This window comes from Ambystoma mexicanum, chromosome 11 (genome assembly GCF_040938575.1).
Source record: "Ambystoma mexicanum isolate Mex_15411 chromosome 11, UKY_AmexF1_1, whole genome shotgun sequence".
In the NCBI taxonomy this organism is placed as follows: Eukaryota; Metazoa; Chordata; class Amphibia; order Caudata; family Ambystomatidae; genus Ambystoma; species Ambystoma mexicanum.
In genome coordinates, this window is record NC_090934.1 from 762,141,118 (window position 1) to 762,162,088 (window position 20,971).

Below are 20,971 nucleotides of genomic sequence, written 5' to 3' on the forward strand. Positions count from 1 at the left end.
CTATGCAGAGCTCCATCACTTAACAGCTTTAAAAAGAAACTTAGGTAAGAAAGAAACTTAAGACCTTATTGTACATACATGCTTTTGGTTATTTGATTTCTTTTAATGCCATTTAAGAATAACTAAAGTAAGTCGATGCCAATAAACTACTAGTGAAATGTCTTTAATACATCATAACCGTCAAGCTTGTTTTTTTGTGGTCTTAAGAACAGGCAAGTTTGTCACCTTCTGAAGGTCAGGCAGTTTTCTAGTGTACAGAGCCACCTGGGCTGGTTGGCAGAAATGAACAAGAGGACCCTCCTTGACATTCCCGGTTGAAGCATGGGGGTATTTCTAGGGCTCCTCTGCTGTATCAGAGCCTTCTGCCATAAACACATGACAAACCTATTGGGGGATTCTGGGCCTCTGCTATAGAAGGCTTCGTGGGCAATACAGAGGCTTTCAAATTAATTGGATTCTGTGTTCGACTGTGAGAGGCAATGCAGAGTGATGTGTCTTTCCTGTCTCAGGACAAGTCTTGCTCATCGGTTTTGAACTCTTTGTAGGTGGATTAGCTAATATTTCAGAAGGCCTACATAGATTTGTGATAACCCAGGCTTCAGAGTACTTGAGAGTATTAGGTGGATGAACACCATGGTTCTGCCGAACATCAATTATGGAATGATGTGTAGGATGGATTTATTTGAAAGAAGTACATTCTCACTATAGCTTTATCTTGGGGATTGAGGAGGGAGGTTGTTGTCCATGAGAACTGCTTTTGCTCTCTTTCTTGAGGCGTCTGTACAACATCAAGATGCTTGCCTTTCTGGGAGTGTTTGACAGACCTCTTTGGAGCCAGTTTATCTAAGTATTCTGTGATCCATTATTGGATGCAATGGATTCATTGAACTATGTGTTTTGGCAAGATGAGGTGGGACAGAGTTTCAAGGCTTCCAGGTTTGTGGGACACTTGTCCAGTTTAATGTCCTTCTGTAATCTGATAGTTTCTGATTGGGTCCTGGTGATTCTGGCTAGAGATGTAGCTGTGGTGAGCATGGCGAATTGAACAGCAAGGCTGTCTCCCCAGGGAGGGGCGGTGGGTACCACTGTAGTAAGATTTTCATTGCAGAAAATTCCATCCAGGCTGAGTTCAGCTAAATGGGTCTGCCCTTTGCCTAATTCCTTAAAATGGAAAGCATCCAGGAATGCTGGCAGAGTTTTTTAGTAATTCTTTCTTTTGTGCCATCGAAATGACATCTCCAAGAATGGTGAGATGTTGGTGGTTGACTGTCTGCAAATGAAGGGTTGTCTGAGGACAGTCTGTATGTGATGTTATTTTATTTTATTTGAATTTTTTTTCAGCGCTGGTCCAGAGGGTTTCAGAGGGCCTTACAAGGTTCAAAGGTTGAAAAGGTCAGAAGTGAAACTGTAGTTACAAAATATTTTCAGCATAGGATAAGACGATTAAGATAAAAAAAAAAGTAGTAGCATGGGAGGGGACAGACCAGAGCTATGTGTGAGGAAACAGGTATGTTTTGAGGCTCTTTCTGAAAGTGGTGATGAAGGATGCAGTGTGAATGTGAAGAGGTAGGGTTTTCAAGGCCCTGGTCGCGCACCGGCTAAATGCTTGCTTTTGTGTGCATGTTAGTTTGCAAAGTGGAATGTGTAGGAAATGCTGGCTTGCTTCTCTGACATTTATGTGGGTCATGGGTTTGAGTTTTTCATGAAGGTAAGATTGGGTTTTGTGGTGGATGGTTTTGAAAACAATGCAGTGAGTGTCCTTTGAAGGCAGTTCTCTGGGGTAAAGGGAGCCAGGGCAGCTGGGCAAGAACTGAGGTGATGTGGAAATGTTTGGCTAGGTGGAGGACAAATCTGGCTGCTGAATTTTGTATGGTTACATGGGAGCAATCTTACTGTTGGGAAGTCCAGTGAGGAGAGCATTCCCGCAGTCCAGCTTGGAGAGAACCAAGGCTTGGTCTGCAGTGCTGATATTGCCAGTAGGAAGCATGTGCCTGATTTCTCATAGGAGGTGTAGTTGTAGGCTGCATATTTTGGTGACAGCAGCTATGTGTTGTGACAGGTGAGGGCCAATGGTGAGGCTAATGAATCTGTCAGATGTTGAGAGGGATATGTGTGCTTTGTCTGTGGTCTATTCTTTGTACCAGGGTGTGAGTTTGGGTTTGTAGGCCAGGAGCAGATGGAGAGGTATTCTGTTTTTGAAGGGTCGAGCTTGGGGAGGATGAGATTTGGAAGTATATTTGTGTGCCGTCTTTCATATTGGTGGATTGGTGGACGTGGAAGTTGTGTTTGTGGACAATTTAAATATATCCCCTACTTTGCTTTTGATATATTAGTGTGAAATCTCAAGATCAATCAACCTGACTAAAGAAGCAATCAAACTAAGCAATGAAAGCCTAATGAAGGATTTAGGACACAGCACAGCACAAAAATGACCAACCATTCATAGACACAATTTAGGGGTTGCCAGACCTACACTATTCCAACTTCTATGGTTTACTAGCAGCTTCTATATTTTGGAGTGCTTTCACATGAATTGATAACCGGGGTCTGTATTAGCCATAGAGTTGGTGATACAGGAGTTTTTGATCCCACCCACTCGTTTATTTAATTTTATTTGGGCAATTCCTATACCACTCCCTTGGCTTGGTTGAGCAGTGGAGCACTTTACACAGCACAATGAAGTTGAGCTACATTGTCATGAGTTGCAGACCACAAAACCCACAACACCTACAGCGAAGAGTCAACATCTGTGTATCACACAAAGCATAAATGGTTTAACCTGGACAGGGAAATCAACACAATAGGGAGGATCTAGGGGAACAGTGAAGCTGGGGTGACGGGGGGGTGTAATGAGAGAAATCAGACATGACTTATAACATCAGCTATAAGAGCCAGATGCCTGAGCCCAATCTGTATGAAACACAACATTTCTCTGGACTCTTTGCCCAGGCAAGTGGTCTGGCCCAGAGCTTTGTTCAGACTTGGTTAGCTGTGTCCTGGGGTTGACATCTGTCAACCTCCATCACTTTGGACCAACACCCATCTCACCCTGGGATGGATAGTTCATCAATGTAGCTATCAATAGGCTCTCTGGGGACCCCTTCCGCACTAGCGGCCCCACAACTCCACTGGTAGGAACTCTTTCCACACACAGGGTTATTCTGGGTAGATATACTCAGCCCCTACTTGAGACTTTAAGAAATGAGTGTTCCTTAAGTGTACTGGTGGGCGCACTACCCCCAGAAGGTTCTGGGGTATAGCATACCCCTCACTTCTCTCTCTGGGCCCTTGGATATTGGGCCTAGGTCAATAATGCTCTCCACCTGCCTTCACCTGGCTTCTCTCCAATTCCGGCCCCACTGGTCTTGACAGGGTCAGACTAGGGCATAACATTTGCTCAGGCTCCAATGAAAAAGTGGCCTTTAGTCACAAATGGCAAATCATTACTTTTGTGGCAGGCTCTTTGGGTAGTACCAAAGGGGGAGCATTTTGGGAAAATGTGTTGCAATTTGAGCATTTGAAAGAATATTTATTCAGTAACACTGGTCAAAAATACTAGCTGCACAGTGAAGTAACAGGACGACTTTGGCTCAAAAAACTGCTACACTTTGACCAAAACTGTCCCATGCTAGCATGTTGGAACTGCCGTTCGGGCATGGCATGTTGCCCTGTAGCCTAGGCCAGTCAGAGCCAGTCTGGTCATAGAGGCACTGTCAGTGGCAGTGTACATGAGTTACTTCTGAAAGTGATGGCATGATGGAAAACCTGGATTCTACTAGGCAGGCAAACTATTTTTTTTTTTTGGAAATGTGTACATCGATTGCATTTAATTCTAAAACGCTGCATCATATGCTTTGTTTAAAATATGTGTATTTTTCAATGAAACAATTTAAAACATGTTGACTACAATGTGTCTTCGGAGTAGTGTCGTTTTTAACATGTTGGGGATGTCTTTGTTTTTATAATTAGGTTATCTGAAAAAAGGAGAATCCTTAACGAAAAAGCTGTGGCCACTCTTAAAGGAACAGTAGCCCCTGGCTTGCCAAGCTCACCAAAATTCTTGACATTATCAGACAAAAGGAGAAACCTTAACGAAAAATCAAGACTTGATGCATTTAAATCCGCGCAGGGCCTGGAAAACCAAAAGGCCACCTCGAACTACAGGTCTAAATCAAGCCCAGGGGAGGATGGTGAACATATGGAATCATCAAAGGCGGGCCCAACTGTGTTCCCTCACACGACCAGAAGCGATCTATAGACCCTCCTACTACTACCAACCATGGCAAATCCAGTAGCCAGAGACTCCGCCCCTTCAACACTGGCTCAAGAAGTCCTACCCTTGCCAGACGATTGCCTTAAGGCAATCGCAACCCTCGCAAAGATTCGCACTAGCGAATCGATTCGAGAAGAAACAGGTCTTTTAAACTGGAATCCATCCTGGACAAAACCATAAACCTGATTCTGAATCGCAGAACAATTGTCTAGATCTTGCATAGCATTCCAAACTTGCGATATCTAAGGTCTGAAGAAATCAAAATTGTAGAATTTGGAATCAAACACAGAACCGATTCCGTTTTTCTGCATATTCCATCACAACTGATCCGTTCAATGCTGGCAAATGAGACAGAAAACCTTTGAATCTTAGCATTTGATCTAATTCTGATCGAACTATCAAGACCCCCTACAACAACTAGGGAAGGACTAATAACCAGAGAACGCGGCCAGCCTCAAACCACCGAAGAGGAGTTTGGCCTGCCAAGTGAGGAAAAAAATGAGCTTTCGACAGCGTTGAAATCACAGCCGTACCTCGACCCTCTGAACATCGGTAGAAAGTCATCTGGTACCCGCCCAGACATTAAGATAACTGTGATTCAAGAGAACTTGCCTTCAGATGGCCTTGAGGCAGGGCACCAGGTTGAAAAAGACACATATGAACCAACTGTTGTCGACTGGTCATGGATCCAGGACGCACTTTGTAAGAGGAAAGCATAGCCACCCAGCATAGGGTACCTGTCCGGCAAAGGAGTTTGGACTAAATCACCCCGGAAACTGGAACCCTCCCGTCACACAGACAAAATCAAAGAGACGCCTTTAAGGATGGCATCCTGGAACACTAGAGGTTTTCACCACCTCACTGTTCCAAGCAACGTAAACCTGGGTGACTATGATATACTCTGCTTACAAGAGGCTTGGCTGATTGACCGCCCGCACCTAGATGGGTACGACGTGATAACAGCAGATGCAGCTAAGGGCGACAAGGGATGCCCCTACTCAGGCCTCTTGATAGCTATTAGAACAGGAGATGGCCTAAACCTCACCAAAACCATCTTTTCAGACCTGTCCGGTTTGGCGACCATTGTGGAATGGCAATCAACGATCGATTCTAACAAGATTAGGAGCCCTGGTAACCTGCTATTAGTTACATGTTACTGGAACCCGGCAGCAATTTCAGATGATAATTTTATTGACCTGGTCACAGCAATATTGGATAAAGCTCTGGCAGAAAACGAGATAGACTCCACCATAATCTGTGGGGATCTAAACATAGGGCTGGAAATCCCGACAAAAGGATCAAAGCCTCAAAAAGCTTCCAACACGGCCGCCTCAAGAGGCTGTAAATGGTCTAGCCTTGCAAAGGCGAGAGGCTTACTTCAAGTCAAGAAAAATAAAAACACAAAGGAAGGTTCAGATCATGCAAACATCCCTACATGGGAAAGGGGCTCTCAATCCGGGGACCTTCGTCTCGCCTGACATTTTTCAACTAATTTCAGGCATTACCATCAGAAGGACACTTAACAGTGACCACAATATTGTGGAACTACTGCTTCCACAGATCAGCACGGCCAAGTTGTCCACAATGCCGGTGGGCTTACAATCTAATAATGCTGGAAACGGACTTCGCTTAACCCCCGACGACATAATAGCAATCACCAAAAAGTACTATAAAGCACAAAACACTGCCATAGTCCCTCAAAAAGCCTGATTACAGACCGCTCCTGCTTTCATTTAGTTGTGGCTCTCTTAGTAAGAAGACTACTACCATGCAACGCCACACTTTTGATCTTGAAGTACATGAGAAAAAAAGGGCTATGAGGCACATCAAATGGCAGGCCGCAAAATCATCCAGCACAGAGTTCAAACTCAATGCAGTGTTCTTCATTAAAGCCTACAAAGCTTGGATAAAACAACACAAACACATGCTACCACAACAAGACGCAGAACAAATGCTAAGAACCCTCAGTAACAAAACATCCCAAGATTTTTGGGCACTGGTTAAAGGTGCTGCAAAGACAAAACCAGAGGTTACTTCTAACAATGTAAACGAGAGAGCCTGGACATCTCACTTTGCCTCCCTGTTTGACGACCCACACCATCATAGCAGACCTGGAGAGCCGTTGGAAACAACTGTAACATGGAATTTTAATTACGTCCACCTGAAATTATGGACAAAATAAAAAAGTTCAATAGATCAAGGGCACCCGGCCCAGATGGATTGAAAAATGCAATCCTAAAAGAACATCCAAAGGAATGGTCGGCCCTCATTCACGCTATCTTCTGTGACATCTCGAAAGCAAAAACAGTCCGAGCTTCTTTGAAGCTAGCGGTGATAGTCCCAATTTTTAAAAAAGGACACAAGTCTGATCTGAAGAACTTCAGGCCGATAGCGCTATTGGATGTAACAGGCAACATTTTTGGAACTTTCCTTTTGGAAAAATGTGTGGCCTGGACAACCAGTATCAACGCAATCGACCCTTTCCAGATGGGATTCGTCAAAACCATGGCAACCTCTGTAAATAGAATGCTCTTAACATCTTGAAACACAAGGCGCACTAAGAAAAAGCAATCTTTTCATAGAGTTTGTGGACCTCGTTCAAGCCTTCGACGGAGTTAATCGTTAACTCCTCTGGATGAAGTTAGAAATCCTGGGATGCCCAGAAACCATATTAGGCCCCTTAAAAGCGCTTCATACGGAAACTAAAATCCAGGTCCGGCTGAATCAAGCTGGGCTCTTGACATCGCAAATCTCGACATATCGGGGGGGGTGAAGCAGGGCTGCCCACTGACACCGGCAGTCTACAACATTTTTACCTCGACTATCCACCACTTTGAGCCAAATCTTTGATCATTCCCTTCCTTAATAGGCGGTGAGAAAGTGACCCGTTTGGTCTACGCGGACAATCTTATTTTAATAGACCAAACAAGAATTGGCTTACAAAGGCAGCTGGACAGCCTGCAGAGATACACTGCCTTGAATCATCTAGAAATTAATCAAGCTAAGACCAAAATCATGCAATTTAAATGAGGGATCCAGAAGACAGATCGGTTTACATGGCAAGTGGATTTGAATCCGATCGAAAAAGTGTTGACCTTTAAATATTTGGGCACTACCACAAACAACAGCTTGGTAGAAACCCCTTTCTTAGAAGACCTGAAAACTAAAGCTAAACAACTGGCGAGCCAAGTCAAAATCATGGATGCAAAATTTTGATGATTCTCCTTGGCAGAAGCCATAACATACTATAAGGGGAAGATAGTTCCGTCCTTAACATAAGGCTCTGATGGAATCCTGGGCATCCCAGCAGAGATTTGGGGGCGCTTGGAATTAATCATCTGGAAAAAGACATTAAATCTTCCAGACTTAGATCAGATTGATGTCCTGCGCAGAGAACTAGCATTGTCATCTCTCGAAGCAGTAGTGGAACGGGAAAGGCTATCTTTATATCGAAAGACAATGCTACACAACTGTCCAAAGGTGTTGGGCCTAATAAAGAAAGAAATTAAGATCAATCCATATGTAAATTTGTCCAACTGGGTGTGTCGTCTTAAAAAAACTCTTGGCAGACCTGTGCTGCTCGGAAGACGACCTTATTAAAAAAAAACATGCGGGTAAAAGAAAAACTGCTCCGTGCCGACTGGATCCGAACCTTGGACAAAGCGAGTGCTTCTAAACTGGCTGGAAAGATCCCATATCCCGCTCAGAAGCGAAATGAGCTGATGCCGTATCTTCTTAAGTTTCCGGATCGGCGATTCAGGGACATGTTCATGAGAATCCGCCTTAATTTAATTTCAACCAACGAAATCCTGTCTATAAGAGGCACGAACATAACATCTGGCTGTAGATTCTGCAAGGTCGAGTCCGAAAACAAATCCATCAAACATGTGATGATTAATTGCCCCGGCCTGGCTGCAGAGCGTCACCAATTTCTAACACCTCTTTTTCGATCCCTACAAACACTGGACGACCATCAACAATGGATTGCATTGATGAGTGGCATCACCACGTCATGGGTGATCGCAGTAGTCCACTTTATTCGGAAAGTCTATCCAGCAACATCTGACTGCAAAGGAATCACAGACCAGAATTCTACTTCATGGTGGGATCTGTGTGCTTGTGAACGAAATGGTTGCTGGAAAATGAGGAAAACGGGAGATGTGGACTTTTATCTTATATGTCTTTTTGTAAAAATTGCTATGCAATTAAATTCAAATAAAGAAAATAATAATAATAATTAGGTTAATACATTACAATTATTATGGGGCAGAACTATTTATGTATTCATGGCTGGGAATTAGGAAAATGCTTGTAAATGAACTGCTAGGGGAATCGGTAGTGTTCACAGTCCCACCTTATCCTTTGCACTGCAGTGCTTGCATTTGTACATTTCTAATAGAGAACATAAAACAACATGTACCAGAATGCAAAGAATAAACAAACGCTGAATAAACTATTCATTCCTGACATATGGGGAACTTTAGATGCCTGAAAAACGATTCCTCTTATTTCGTTAGCACGTGACAGAAAAAGGCAGATATTTTTAAGAGCGTGCAATACTACGTATTCGTTAGGAATCCCTAAACCTGAATCATTAACTAGGCTACACATGAAACAATGATCTGATGAAACAGTTCAGCCACCCTCAGCAGCAGGCGAGGTAGCTCAGCGAGTTAAGTGCTCCCCACAGAGATGTGTATGTGACCTACAGTCCCAGTATTGAATCCCATCTCTTCATCCCTCATCCCTTTCAAGGTCAGTGCATTTAATATAATTAAATTAAGTACTACTAACACCTTTCACTAGAGTGCCTAGAAGCAGTAGGATTGTGATGAAAAAGCTATGCACAATTAGCAGCGGAGGGACCCTTTGCATCCACCCTCCACAGCCCCACGGCATTAAGATACCACCCCTTAAGGGAAGAAGTGATGGAGAGGCTATACCCATCGATATTAAGCTGCACTTACCATATGATAGCATTTCCTGGACATGGAAGACTAACGTGATGACAATACCAGGCGTTTGAGGCTATAAAATACATGCATTGACACTACTCCTGATCCATTTTAGGCTGAACTGGCAGTGCCCATGGCTTATGATTTCTGTGCTGGGCACGCCAATGAAAGTACCCTTTTTACTTTACGGTTGGTATGGTAACGAAAATAGCCCTCTTCTCTGCTTTAGTAACTGGCGGGTGAGTCATTCATGTACACATACATAAACATTTTCTTACATCACTGGTGCCACTACCTGTGATTTCAAATGAACAAATGTAATTTGACATAACTTCCTCTGATACCACTGAGATCAAAGGTCATGTGATGTCACTTCTTGTGATGTCTACGGTACGGAATGCCATTTTGCTACCCCTGGAATTTTGGTGAATTGACGTCCCAGGATTCACAGTTGTTAGCCCATTCATTTTCCCTTAGAGAAAAAGTATAGTTTTTGAACAGCCACAGTGTGAAAACCGATTGGCAGATTTGGACCAATTAAGAAACAGTTTGGGCACAAAGCATTACCTTAATTTCCTTGACTGTTTTGGGATAAATCCATCCAGTGTTTTTCAACTATTCAACAGAAAACAGGGTGGCATCTGCACCTTCAAACCTTTATATCAGTATTGATGCTTTGCAGTGGAGAGGCTGAGGGAGGCTAATAAAGTTTGACTTGCTGGATGGATTTGGATGTCATTTTCTAAACCAAGGGATTGTGAAAGACCCCCCAAACTGGACATTTTGGGAACAATTCGTCAGAAAAGGAAAAGTTTATTAAGAATGGTGTGAATAGGTGTGGCGCTAGAGAGCCTACCAAGAGGGTCGTGTCTCTGTGAACTCTGTCATGCCGGGATAGATCACTCCCTATATCCTGAGATATCCCGGTCATCATTCGGTGCTGATCGCCGTATCTTGCCCCTAAACGAACAGTGCTCATCGCTGGTTGGGTTCATCAACAGGGGAGGCTCCGGAGTGATCGTGGTCAAGGGAGACTGGGAAGCAGGCACAGAGCTCTGGCGTGCTGCAGACACTAGAATTGGTGGGCACACATGGTATGCAACAAGGGGCCGGGAGGCATCTGTACACCGCTGCAATGGGCCTGACTGGTGTCAACCGCTCCTGACTGGGGTGATAAGTGGAGATGCAATGAGGGGCGATCAAGTGAGATGTGAGCGCCTGACACAGCATAGCCACCTTGGATGGCAGGTGAGTAATGCTGCGGTCATGAGGTAATTATACCTGCTGTTGGTGACAGAGCTGTGATTAGTGCATGTAAGGAAGCTGATCGTCCAGGAAAGATGCCTTTGGTTGTTGTGGTAGACCCACAAAGCGAGCCACTGAGCTCAACTGGGGACGGCAGCTCCTGGCTTGGGGATCCGACTTGAAGCCAGCATCTGGAGGGCTATAGGAAGGGAGAGATTGGTACCCAGTGTGCCCGTGGCACAGGTACTGTGCAGCAGAGGATGCAGAAAGAATATTGGGCAGCAACGGCTCTGCTTGGAACTGAGGCGATATTCTGGGCCGCAGTAGAGGATTGGTGCACTTGAGGCAACGCAGCGAGAGGAGCCACTGTGTGAAGCCAGGTCCCGGGACAAGGTAGATGATAGTGAGCAGACCTGTTTGATCTCCCTGCTGAGTAGGTGGGCCAATATATATCTTAGGGATGCAGGTGAGGAGCTGAATTAGACATGGTCTGAGGCACAGGTCTGGTGAGGGGAATGCCTCAGGAGCGTCTGCTAGGTGTTGTAATAAATGCTGGGCGGCCTACACAAGTGTTTCTTGGAGAAGGGTTTTGGCTATTGTATTTGGATTGGCGGATTGGAGCAGCCTGCCTGGGTGGTGAAGTTACAGGCAGGACACTGTGTGGGTGCAGCGACCAAAATAGCTGAAGCATAGCCCAACTGATGAGAGCACAAATAGGGGGCCATGCACACTGTAATCCATATCCAGGAAGACCCAGTGGGACGATGGTGAAAGGCCAGCAAAGTTTGGAACAATGTTTGGGGGGGCAACCTCCTAAAATGAAAATGCAGTCGACTGGAGAGGGTTGGAAGCGTACCCGCCTGATGAGGCAGTGACTTTGTAGGCAACTGCTTGCGGCAATCCAAGACTCTAGGAATTCTCTTGATGGGAAGGTGCAGACGGTGATAGTGGAGCTCTCTCTGGTAAGGGCGGATCCAAAGCAGATGGGGGAGAGTGTATCAAAAGTGGAAAGAAGAGTGTGGACGTGGGAGACACTGTCACAAAGCTACAAGCAAGGGTCGATGCGTTGGCGGCTGCTACGAGAGTGCTGGCGGTAAAGGTAGAGGATGCAGAAGGCTGCTCTTAACAGAGTAATTTTAGGATCCTGGGAGCTGCTGAGGGGAAGGAGGGCCCCAGCGTGGATCTGTACCTGGAGTTTCTCTTCACTAATGTACTGAAGGTCAGGGGTCTGTTGATGTGGATCATGTTTGAGAGGGCACACATGGTCCCGGGAAGAGCGCCTCCATTGGGGGTCCCACTGAGAGCTATTGTTGTGACGCTACTCAACTACGGGACCGCATTGCGATCCTCCAAGATGGGTGTAGATCCTCGGTCTATAAGGTAGGAGGTATGCAAATTCTGGTCTTCCTTGACTTTACCCAAGAAGTGCAAAAACAGTGCAAATCTTGTGACTCAGAAAGGAGGCGGCTCAGGGCCTTGAACTGAAGTATATGATGTTCTTTCCTGCAAAATTAAGAGTATTGGCGGATGGGCACTCACATTATTTTCAGCACCCTAACGAAGTGTGGGACTGGCTGGACTCTGAGTACAGAGACGGAATTGGATCCCAAACTGGGAGAGGCAGTGGGTTAAGACCTGGAAGGGGTTGCGTGCCTTATCTTACAGGGGATCCTTCGGTGGAGAAAAGATCTGAGGAGGTGTGCGTGTCTGAAGATGGGACATTGGAAATGAGGAACAAGCTGATAACTCGGAACCCCGAACGGTGTGCAGAAGCAAACATTGTGGGCGCAGGAAGCAGGGGGACTGCAGAGTTGGAGAACAGTTGCTGAGGGAAATAGCTGTGCTCTCTTGAGCTTAGTGCCCGCTGATATAAGTGTGCTATGCTGGGAGCAGAAATTGATGCGGAGGGCGACTTTCAAATTGGTGCAAGGGGTGATGGGTGAGATGGGAGACTAATAGTGGGGAATGTGAAGAATTAAATGGCTCAGAATCAGATGATGGGGGAGGGGTTTGAATGGGGGTGATTGGCCTGGGACGATATAAGCAGCCCATCTTAGTCTTCTGCCTTGGCGCTTGACGCTGGCTGCTTAGGCCAGGGATGGGGGTAGAAGGGATACTTCAGTTTGTTGGGGTTCCAATTCAGTGTGGTTTTAGGGAAGGGGAGGGAGAAGAGGATGCGTCCAGTGTTGGGGGATGCGGGCGTGGGGTGGTTGGGGTTCAACCATATTTGGAATGGGGGAATTGTTGGTTTTGGGTGCAAATGTCATGTAGCTGGTGGTATCGATTGGATATTGGCTTTGGGGTGGCTGACCATTACAGACACAGAATATATGGGATGGCTACATTGAAGATACTTAGCTGGAATGTGTGAGGGCTAAACAACATTGTTTAATGGGCTTTAAGTGGATGTGCTCTTCTCCCGGAGACCCATTTGGACTCACAAGTGTTGCAGGTGTTTCGGGTGCGGTGGAAAGGAACAGTGGTTGGTACTTAATTCTCAACCTATTCTAGCGGGGTGCTTTTATTGGCCAGGGAATCCGCGATGCTGAAGATCACCCGAACCATGGTGGATAAGGAGGGGTGATATCTGGCCATATTTTGGGCCAGATGCTGGGAACTGCAATATTTTTTCTTGGGTCTTACGCCCAAAATGTAGCTCTAGCTGAATTCTTCATGGACACGCAGTGCTTTGTGGTACAACAGAGGAGCGAGTGAACTCTCTGGCTAGGTTATTTCAACTGTGTGCTGAATTCTGCCCTGTATGTGGCAATGAGTACGGCAACGAAGGCTCTGGCATGAGTGGTGGGGAACGTATGTTTTAGGGATGCCTGGCGTGCGCTTCATGTGGACAAGTGTAGTTTCTTGTATTTTTCTGCAGTTCCTGACTCCTACTCATGAATTGATTATGCCTTTGTAGATGTGGAGAAAATTGATTTGGTCACGTCTGTGGAAAACCTGCAGAGGACACTGTCAGACCACTCGCCCGTACTGGTGGAGCAGAGTAGGAGGGTTGTCTGTCTGATTATACCAAAATTGATGTTTGATAACAGGATGCTGGAGGATGCTGCATTCAGGACTTCATTGGGTGACAGGATCCAACAGTTCTTGGAGGAAAACTGGGGCACACCTGGCGCAGTTCTACTGAATGGGAGGCATTGCAAGTTTTCATCAGAGAAATATGTATCTCTGCGAGTTTGGGGGTGTGTAGGGTGCTTACCCAGGAGGTGAAGGGTCTAGAACTGAAGGTGACAAACCTGGAGCTGGAATTGGCGAGGGTATCGGTTCCATCTAATGTATTGGCAGACGCGAAGTGTGATTAACAAGTGGCAAGGGAGTGGCTGAATGCACACAGATATGCAGGGTTCATCTGGCAGCATGTTGAGGGTGATAAGGCGGGTACATTGTTGGCTTGGTTAGCCAGGAAGGAAGGAGGACAACATGTATGTGAGGGACTGTGAGGCCAAATGGAGAGTTAGTCACAGAAAGGAAGAGAGTTGTGCTGAGTCTTGGGACTTGTATACTCTGTATTATGACAAGTATGGGTTTGATGCCTGGCTCATGAATGGGTGGCTTCAAGAAGCTGGGATTGTGGTTTTGAATGATGAGCAACATGGTCTCTTCAAGGGGGCTGTGGATGTATATGAGGTAGAAAGGGCAGCCAATAGCCTAGCTAGGGGTAAGATCGCAAGGATAGATGGGATCTCAGCGGAAATGTATAGGGAGTATGCAGAGATTCTCTTATTCAAATTGCTGGACGTGTTTATAGAAGCTAAAGAGAGAGTCCAATTACCAGATTCAATGTTGGAGGCACCAGTGTTGACCCTGCCCAAGGAAGGAATGGATCCCACAGAATGTGAGTCACATCGTCCTTTGCCCATGATCAATGTGAATGTGAAGATCTTGTGTAAAGTGTTGGTGGGCCGTTTCTCACTGCTCATGCAGGGTCGGGTCCACTCTAACTAGACCGGGTTTATCCCAGGGTGGTCCAAAATGCATAACCAAAGGCGGCTTCTCTTGCTCTTGGACAAGTTCTGACAGCCTGAAGAGAGGTTGCAGTGATTAGTCTGGACTCATATCAAGCATTTGACTCTGTTTCCTGGGACTTTCAGTGCATGGTATGGGAGAGAATGCATCTGGGGGTCCACTTTGTGGAGTGGGTGAAATTGTTATTTGGGAACTCGACCTCCATGGTGTAAGTTAACAGGGTGATTTCCTTTCCGTGGCATGTGCGAAGGGGGACGAGACAGGGCTGTCCGCTTTCCCCTCTGATATTTGCATTGGGTACTGAGCCCCTGGGCAAGGAGTATCGGAGTAGACATAAGGATGCGGGCCTCTTCCTGGGAGGGATTAGACACTGCATCTCTATGTACGTGGATTAGGTACAAACAGAAACCCAAGTTGAATCTACATCAGACTATGGCCACGGTGCAAGAGTTTTGGGAAGCTGTCAGGATTGTTAGTTAACAAGACCATATCAGTTATTTATTTACTATGTCCCTACACATGTAGGGAGGGACCTGGCACACTTTGGGATGGAGCTCCCGATGGAAGGGTTGAAATACCTGGGTGTTAGAATTCGTTCTGACTGGGACTGGATGTATTGCCAGAATGTGGGGAAGTTATTAAGTGCTTTTGAGAGGCTCACTAAATTTTGGATCGAATTCCCTATCTCCTTGATGGGAAGCATTGCCCTGATGAAGATGATGATGTTACCCAGACTGTTATTCGTGTTCCAAGTAATGCCTATGGTCATGAAGGCTGTTTGTTTTCGGTCACTTAATGGAACCTTATCCAGATTGTTATGGAAGGGGGGACCATGAGGATTACTTTGGGATCTTTACAACTTCCCGCTGGCAGAAGAGGTATTCGAGTGCCGTACTTCAGGTCCTACTACTGGGCATCGATATTACAGCACATGGTGGATTGGTTTGTTCACCAAAATAGGGATTTGGTTGCTAACTGGACCATGAAGGAGTTGGAGCCGCAACATGTTCTAGAACTGCTGGGTGGTCGAGATAAGGACTTAAGGATCCTCTTGGCACTGTGAGCACTATTTTACAAGTATGGTGGCAGGCCACTAAAGGTATAGAGCTGAGGTTTCCTTTTTTGCCGGCCATATGAATGAGTTGTAGTAGATTGAGACATGTAACTGAAACAGCGATGGGAGGTTAGATTGGGAGACTGGGAAAGGGAGGTTTGCTTGATAATTTATATGTTGAAGATAGGGCCATCACCTATTCTGAATTTAGGACTATACATCCCTCGGTTTGACTTAATTTCCTGACGTTTGATACCTTGATGGCAGGAGTGAGGGATTGCTGGGCTGCTTTTCTCAGCTTAACTCAGTGCGTTATCATTGCAAAGACCATGAGCACAACATATTATAAGAGAAGGGATTCACAATGACATACAAAATGGCATTTTGGGAGACATGGCACTATGGAGGACATCAATGAGAGCGCAGTGAGTTAAGCTTGTTATGACTTCCCACATCCGCACAATCTCAAGGGTTTTGTTGCATTAAGTCTGGTCAATTTACCGGCACTTTAACTAAAGTGAATATATATATATATATATATATATATATATATATATATATATATATATATATATATGTACATTCCACGGCCACAGTAGTTATGGTTAAGTTGCTGTTTCCATAGGAAGACCACTTTTTGGGCAGCTTATAACTTCGCTCTCCCTGGACGAATCCTAACCAAACTTTGCAAAAAAAGGTGTATGGTCCACTCCGAATTTTGCAAACTTTGGTGAGGTTTGGTCCGGGGGGGCAAAGTTATAGCGGGGGGGGGTACCAAAATGTCTTTTTTTCCCATAGACTGAATGGAGAAAAAAACTTGCTCACGCCTACAGCCCAAACCGCTGGACAGATTTTCACCAAATTTGCGGCAGGAGCAGCAGATTGGACCTGAAAGCATGATTTTGTAAATTTGGTGAAAATCCGTCCAGTAGTTTTTTAAAAAATGACCAAAAAGTAGGTCACAAAAAATTAGTGATATCTATGTCCGGTCCGCAGACATACTTCCCTGTTTGGTCCGCGGACATGCCGCAAGCCGATTAGACAATCAGGATACTATCCGCGGACCGAACAGGGAAGTGTGTTCGCTGATTGGATGGTGAGGAGTGTGAAGTGCGTCAGATTTTTGGAAACGCCCGCCATCTTGGATTCGCGGACAGTGGCCGATGTCCGCGGACATTGCGGTAAAAACATATGAAAAAACACAGCATTCCCCTTGTCAAACTTATCAAATAATCTCTGGGGAGGTGAGGGGTGATGAGGATGTGATGGGATATGGCTGCAAGAAGCAAAAAAAAAAACGGGTGTTTTTTGCCACGAAAGTCCGCAAACAGTCCTGTGAAAGTTCGCGAACACCTTTGCATTACAGGGTTGGTGAAATGCAGTTCTTGGATGGCCTATGACTTTGGCGCCATATAATAGAACTGCATGACATTTTGCATGTATATTCCTGGGCTGATTCTGAGTGGGTTTGCAAAGTTTGGCGGGATTCTGTCATGAGAGGGCAAAATTGGAGGGGGGTCCCAAAATAATGTAAAGGCTTATAAATGAGGTGCCATTTGACGAATCCTCACTTAATTTGGGAACCTAATAATACATTTTGATCTGAATGTTTTTCCGAAGTTTGGTAGGATTTTGTGAAGAGGGGGCAAAATTAGAGGGGGGTCCCAAAATAATGTAAAGGCTTATAAATGAGGTGCCATTTGACGAATCTACACTTCATTCGGCAAACTGATAATGGATCAAGATATACATGTTTTTGCAAAGTTTGGTGGGATTCTGTCGAGAGGGAGCAAAATTAGAGTGGGGGTCCCAAAATATTGTAAAGGCTTGTGAATGTGGTGCCATTTGACAAATCTACACAAAGGTTTGCAAAAAGATTACAGATCTAGATTTAGATGTTTTTGTAAAGTCTGAATGGATTTTTGTCAAGTGGGGGCTAGGTTATATGACGATTGTATGTGCATACATTTGACACTTTTGAAAAAATAAAACATGGGTGGATTTCCAGCAAACCTGCGTAAGGAGCATTGGCAAGGACCTACAAGCATGGTTTTGCAAATGTGCCAGTGTTTTATTATTTGACAAGTATCATAATGTAGCTACAAAAAATAGCAGTATACCTTTAGTGACTGAGGGGTAGCTTGTGGCCATGGGCAGTGGCTAGATTGTCCGGGTCATGGAATAAGGTCATGATCCGGACAATCTGGCTACTGGCCATGATCACAAGGGACAAAACATAGGATTAAAGTGGCCATGTCCACCTGGGTCTTGCTTTGTGGTAAAGTTATTCGAAATTAGGATAGATTTGAAAGGGAAGAAAAATGTGCTCATGGTAATATGGTTCTCTTTTTGCCTTCTGCAGGCTGCTATGGAAAGCGAAGAGGGGCCCTGTATGGAACCCTCACCTTCCCTTTCCATGGTGGCCATCCTGGAAAAGGATTTTGCTTTCTACACCGGGACGCCGCGGGCGTCCCAGTGTTGGAAGAAAAATCCTATTTTTTAGCACCCCGGCTTCCCGCTTTGGGAACCTAGGGTGCTAATGGCCTCATCCCCCATTTCAGGGGCTAGAATGGGGGGATAATGGTCCAGAGACCTCGTTATCCACCCTCGCTTCGCTTGGGCTGATAACTTGAGCTGCTGGGCCGGTATCCAGCGTTCCAGTCCCTGGAACAGAGGATGAACACCACAATATTCCCATTAGCATAACACAAAATGCAAATGGAAATGTTGGAAAATGTTATTTAGTCTATGTACTTTACTGAGAAATATAAAGTAGATGGAGTCTATACATTTTTTTTTTTTAGTTCTATTTTTTAACTGTGAAAGGTGGTTCCTAAAGGAATTTGTCGTTTGTTATTTTTGGATGTATTTTTTTTGGCAGGAGAGCTGAGAATGAAAGGTGGGGAGGGAAATGAGGGAAGAACAACCAAACACAAATATGGAGGGGTAGGTGGACAAGGGAAAATGTTGCGTGTGTGTTATTTCTAAGTTAGGGGGCACTGTTTCTCATGCTCCTTGATTACAGGAGTGGTGGTGGCTCTTGGGGAGGAGGGATGGCATTAGCTGATTCCATTTCAAGATAAATAGCAGTTTTGATAAAAGTATGTACTGTGTACTAGATTGTTACTGGATAATGAGTAGGGATAGGTGTTGGAGCTTTGCAAGGGAAAGTTTGAAGTTGGAATGTCCTAGATTAGTAGAAAATGCAGTTCCGAACTGTCCGCCAAGCAGAGATCTTATCGTGAAGTGCGGACGGGTTGTCAGACACGTCATCATGCCGCGCGCCAGCGTATAGACATGTGGCACTGTCTGGAAGGCCCGCTATGAAGTCAGATGTTTGTAGACGTCTACGGATGCAAAACCAGTTGAAATAGTTGCAAGAAGTGTATAGAAGTGTTAAAAATTAGTCCAGATGGTGTAAAATGGCAATGTTTTAAGGTGAAAATTTGGAAATTGGACACAAATATTGCTATATTTGGTAAGTATGATATTAGTAAGTTGTAGGAAAATAAAATGCACTGGTAAAAACCTATGAAATTCAATGAAAAAACTTTGTTAAAGGGACGTTATGGTTAAGTTGCACTAATAAAAACCTTTGAAATTCACTGAAAAAACGTTGTTAAAGGGACGTTATGGTTAAGTTGGACTAATAAAAACCTATAAAATTCAAAGAAAAATCGTTGTTAAACGGACGTTATGGTTCCAAGTAAAACCGTAAAACCCCTGAAATTCGCCAGTCATGGTAAGCTAAGCAACCATAACTCGCGCCACCACCGTGCACTACTAAGACTGACACCCAGGACATCAAAGATGACATCACAAATGTCATTGATGACACCACTGATGACATCACATGTGAAATTCATTTTGATGAAAAGTCTCTACAAGGAGTTGTGTTTATATTGTTGATAACAAGATGTCAGGAGTGATCGGGAGAACTATCATGAACTACTTAATCTATTAAAGAATGTACTCATCTAATATCATTTTATTGGAGTGTTGTTGTTAATACAGAAACCTAATCATATATAAAGATAGGCAATGACTGCAGCATGCACCATAGAAGTACACTATTTATAATATTGTAATTTTGGATAGTAAAATAATGAATGTTCTCTCATCAGAGTTTTGAGTAATGTTAAACATGTAATAACTAGCTAACAATTCAAGACTTACAGCACTTGTGCTGGTATTAGCAATACATATGAAGCAACACAATGCATACAAATCAGAGGCATATACAGGGAAACTAAAGCAAAGAAGAAAGAAACAGCATCATCAGAAAATGTTAATGACATTAAAGTTTATCTTCATGTATACAAATGAATTGTGTGTTTGAGGTCTGCTCATTTCCCCATGTATGTGCACCGTTAGCTGAGACCAAACCCTAAGGAAAGTACATAAAGAACATATGACAATGTTAACATCTAGATATATAGCACCTTTTTAAATTGTATTATTCTGACTGCCAGTGAACAAAACCACCTGGCCTATATGTGTCAAGGAACAAAAACAAGTGGCCCAGATATGTGATGTCATCAGTGATGTCATCAATGACATTTGTGATGTCATCTTTGATGTCCTGGGTGTTAGTTTTATTAGTGCACGGTGGTGGCGCGAGTTATGGTTGCTTAGTTTACCATAACTGGCAAATTTCAGGGTTTTTTCGGTTTTACTTGGAACCATAACGTCAGTTTAACAAAGTTTTTTCTTTGAATTTCATAGGTTTTTATTAGTCCAACTTAACCATAACGTCCCTTTAACAAAGTTTTTTCAGTGAATATATATATATATATATATATATATATATATATATATATATATATATATATATATATATGTTTCTCTGCAATATCAGCTATGAGGAACACTGCCCTCTGCCTCATAAAGATAGTGAAAACTGGTTTCTTTTGCAATGTGGATAAAAGGATGAGGTGAATGGGGCAATAAGTACTCTGATTTGCTTCCATGTTCCTTCCTAGGTTTACATGGCCTAACTTAGTCCTAGGCCTTCGTGGGTAAGTCCTACCCATCTTTAAAACCCTTTGATGGGGCTTTTCTGTAGGTTTAGAGCATTTGCCAACCATTTTAAGGTCAAGAGAAAGTGTCATGGATGTTTCTTGATTTACCAGTCTGCCCAGGATTTGCATGTGGAATTGGCCCCATTGTCTCTAATTGTTTCCTATCTCGTTTAATAGGGAATCAGGAGCTGCGAGTTAGGAACCATGGTTTTGCAGACCGCTGGGGACCGAGTGACTTAAAGGAGCCTCTGGGGGACCCCCTCTGCTCTGCCTCTAGAGTTCAAATGAACTGGGTGGCTGCCACTGGCTCACCCGTCCTGCTACGAGCTGGAAAGGTTTAAAAGTGATAGCAGGGGAATGCATACAAACGACAGTGCAATACAAATTAGTTTTTTCTTAACATGTCTTGTGGGATTCTATGAAACTACGCCGTGGAGCT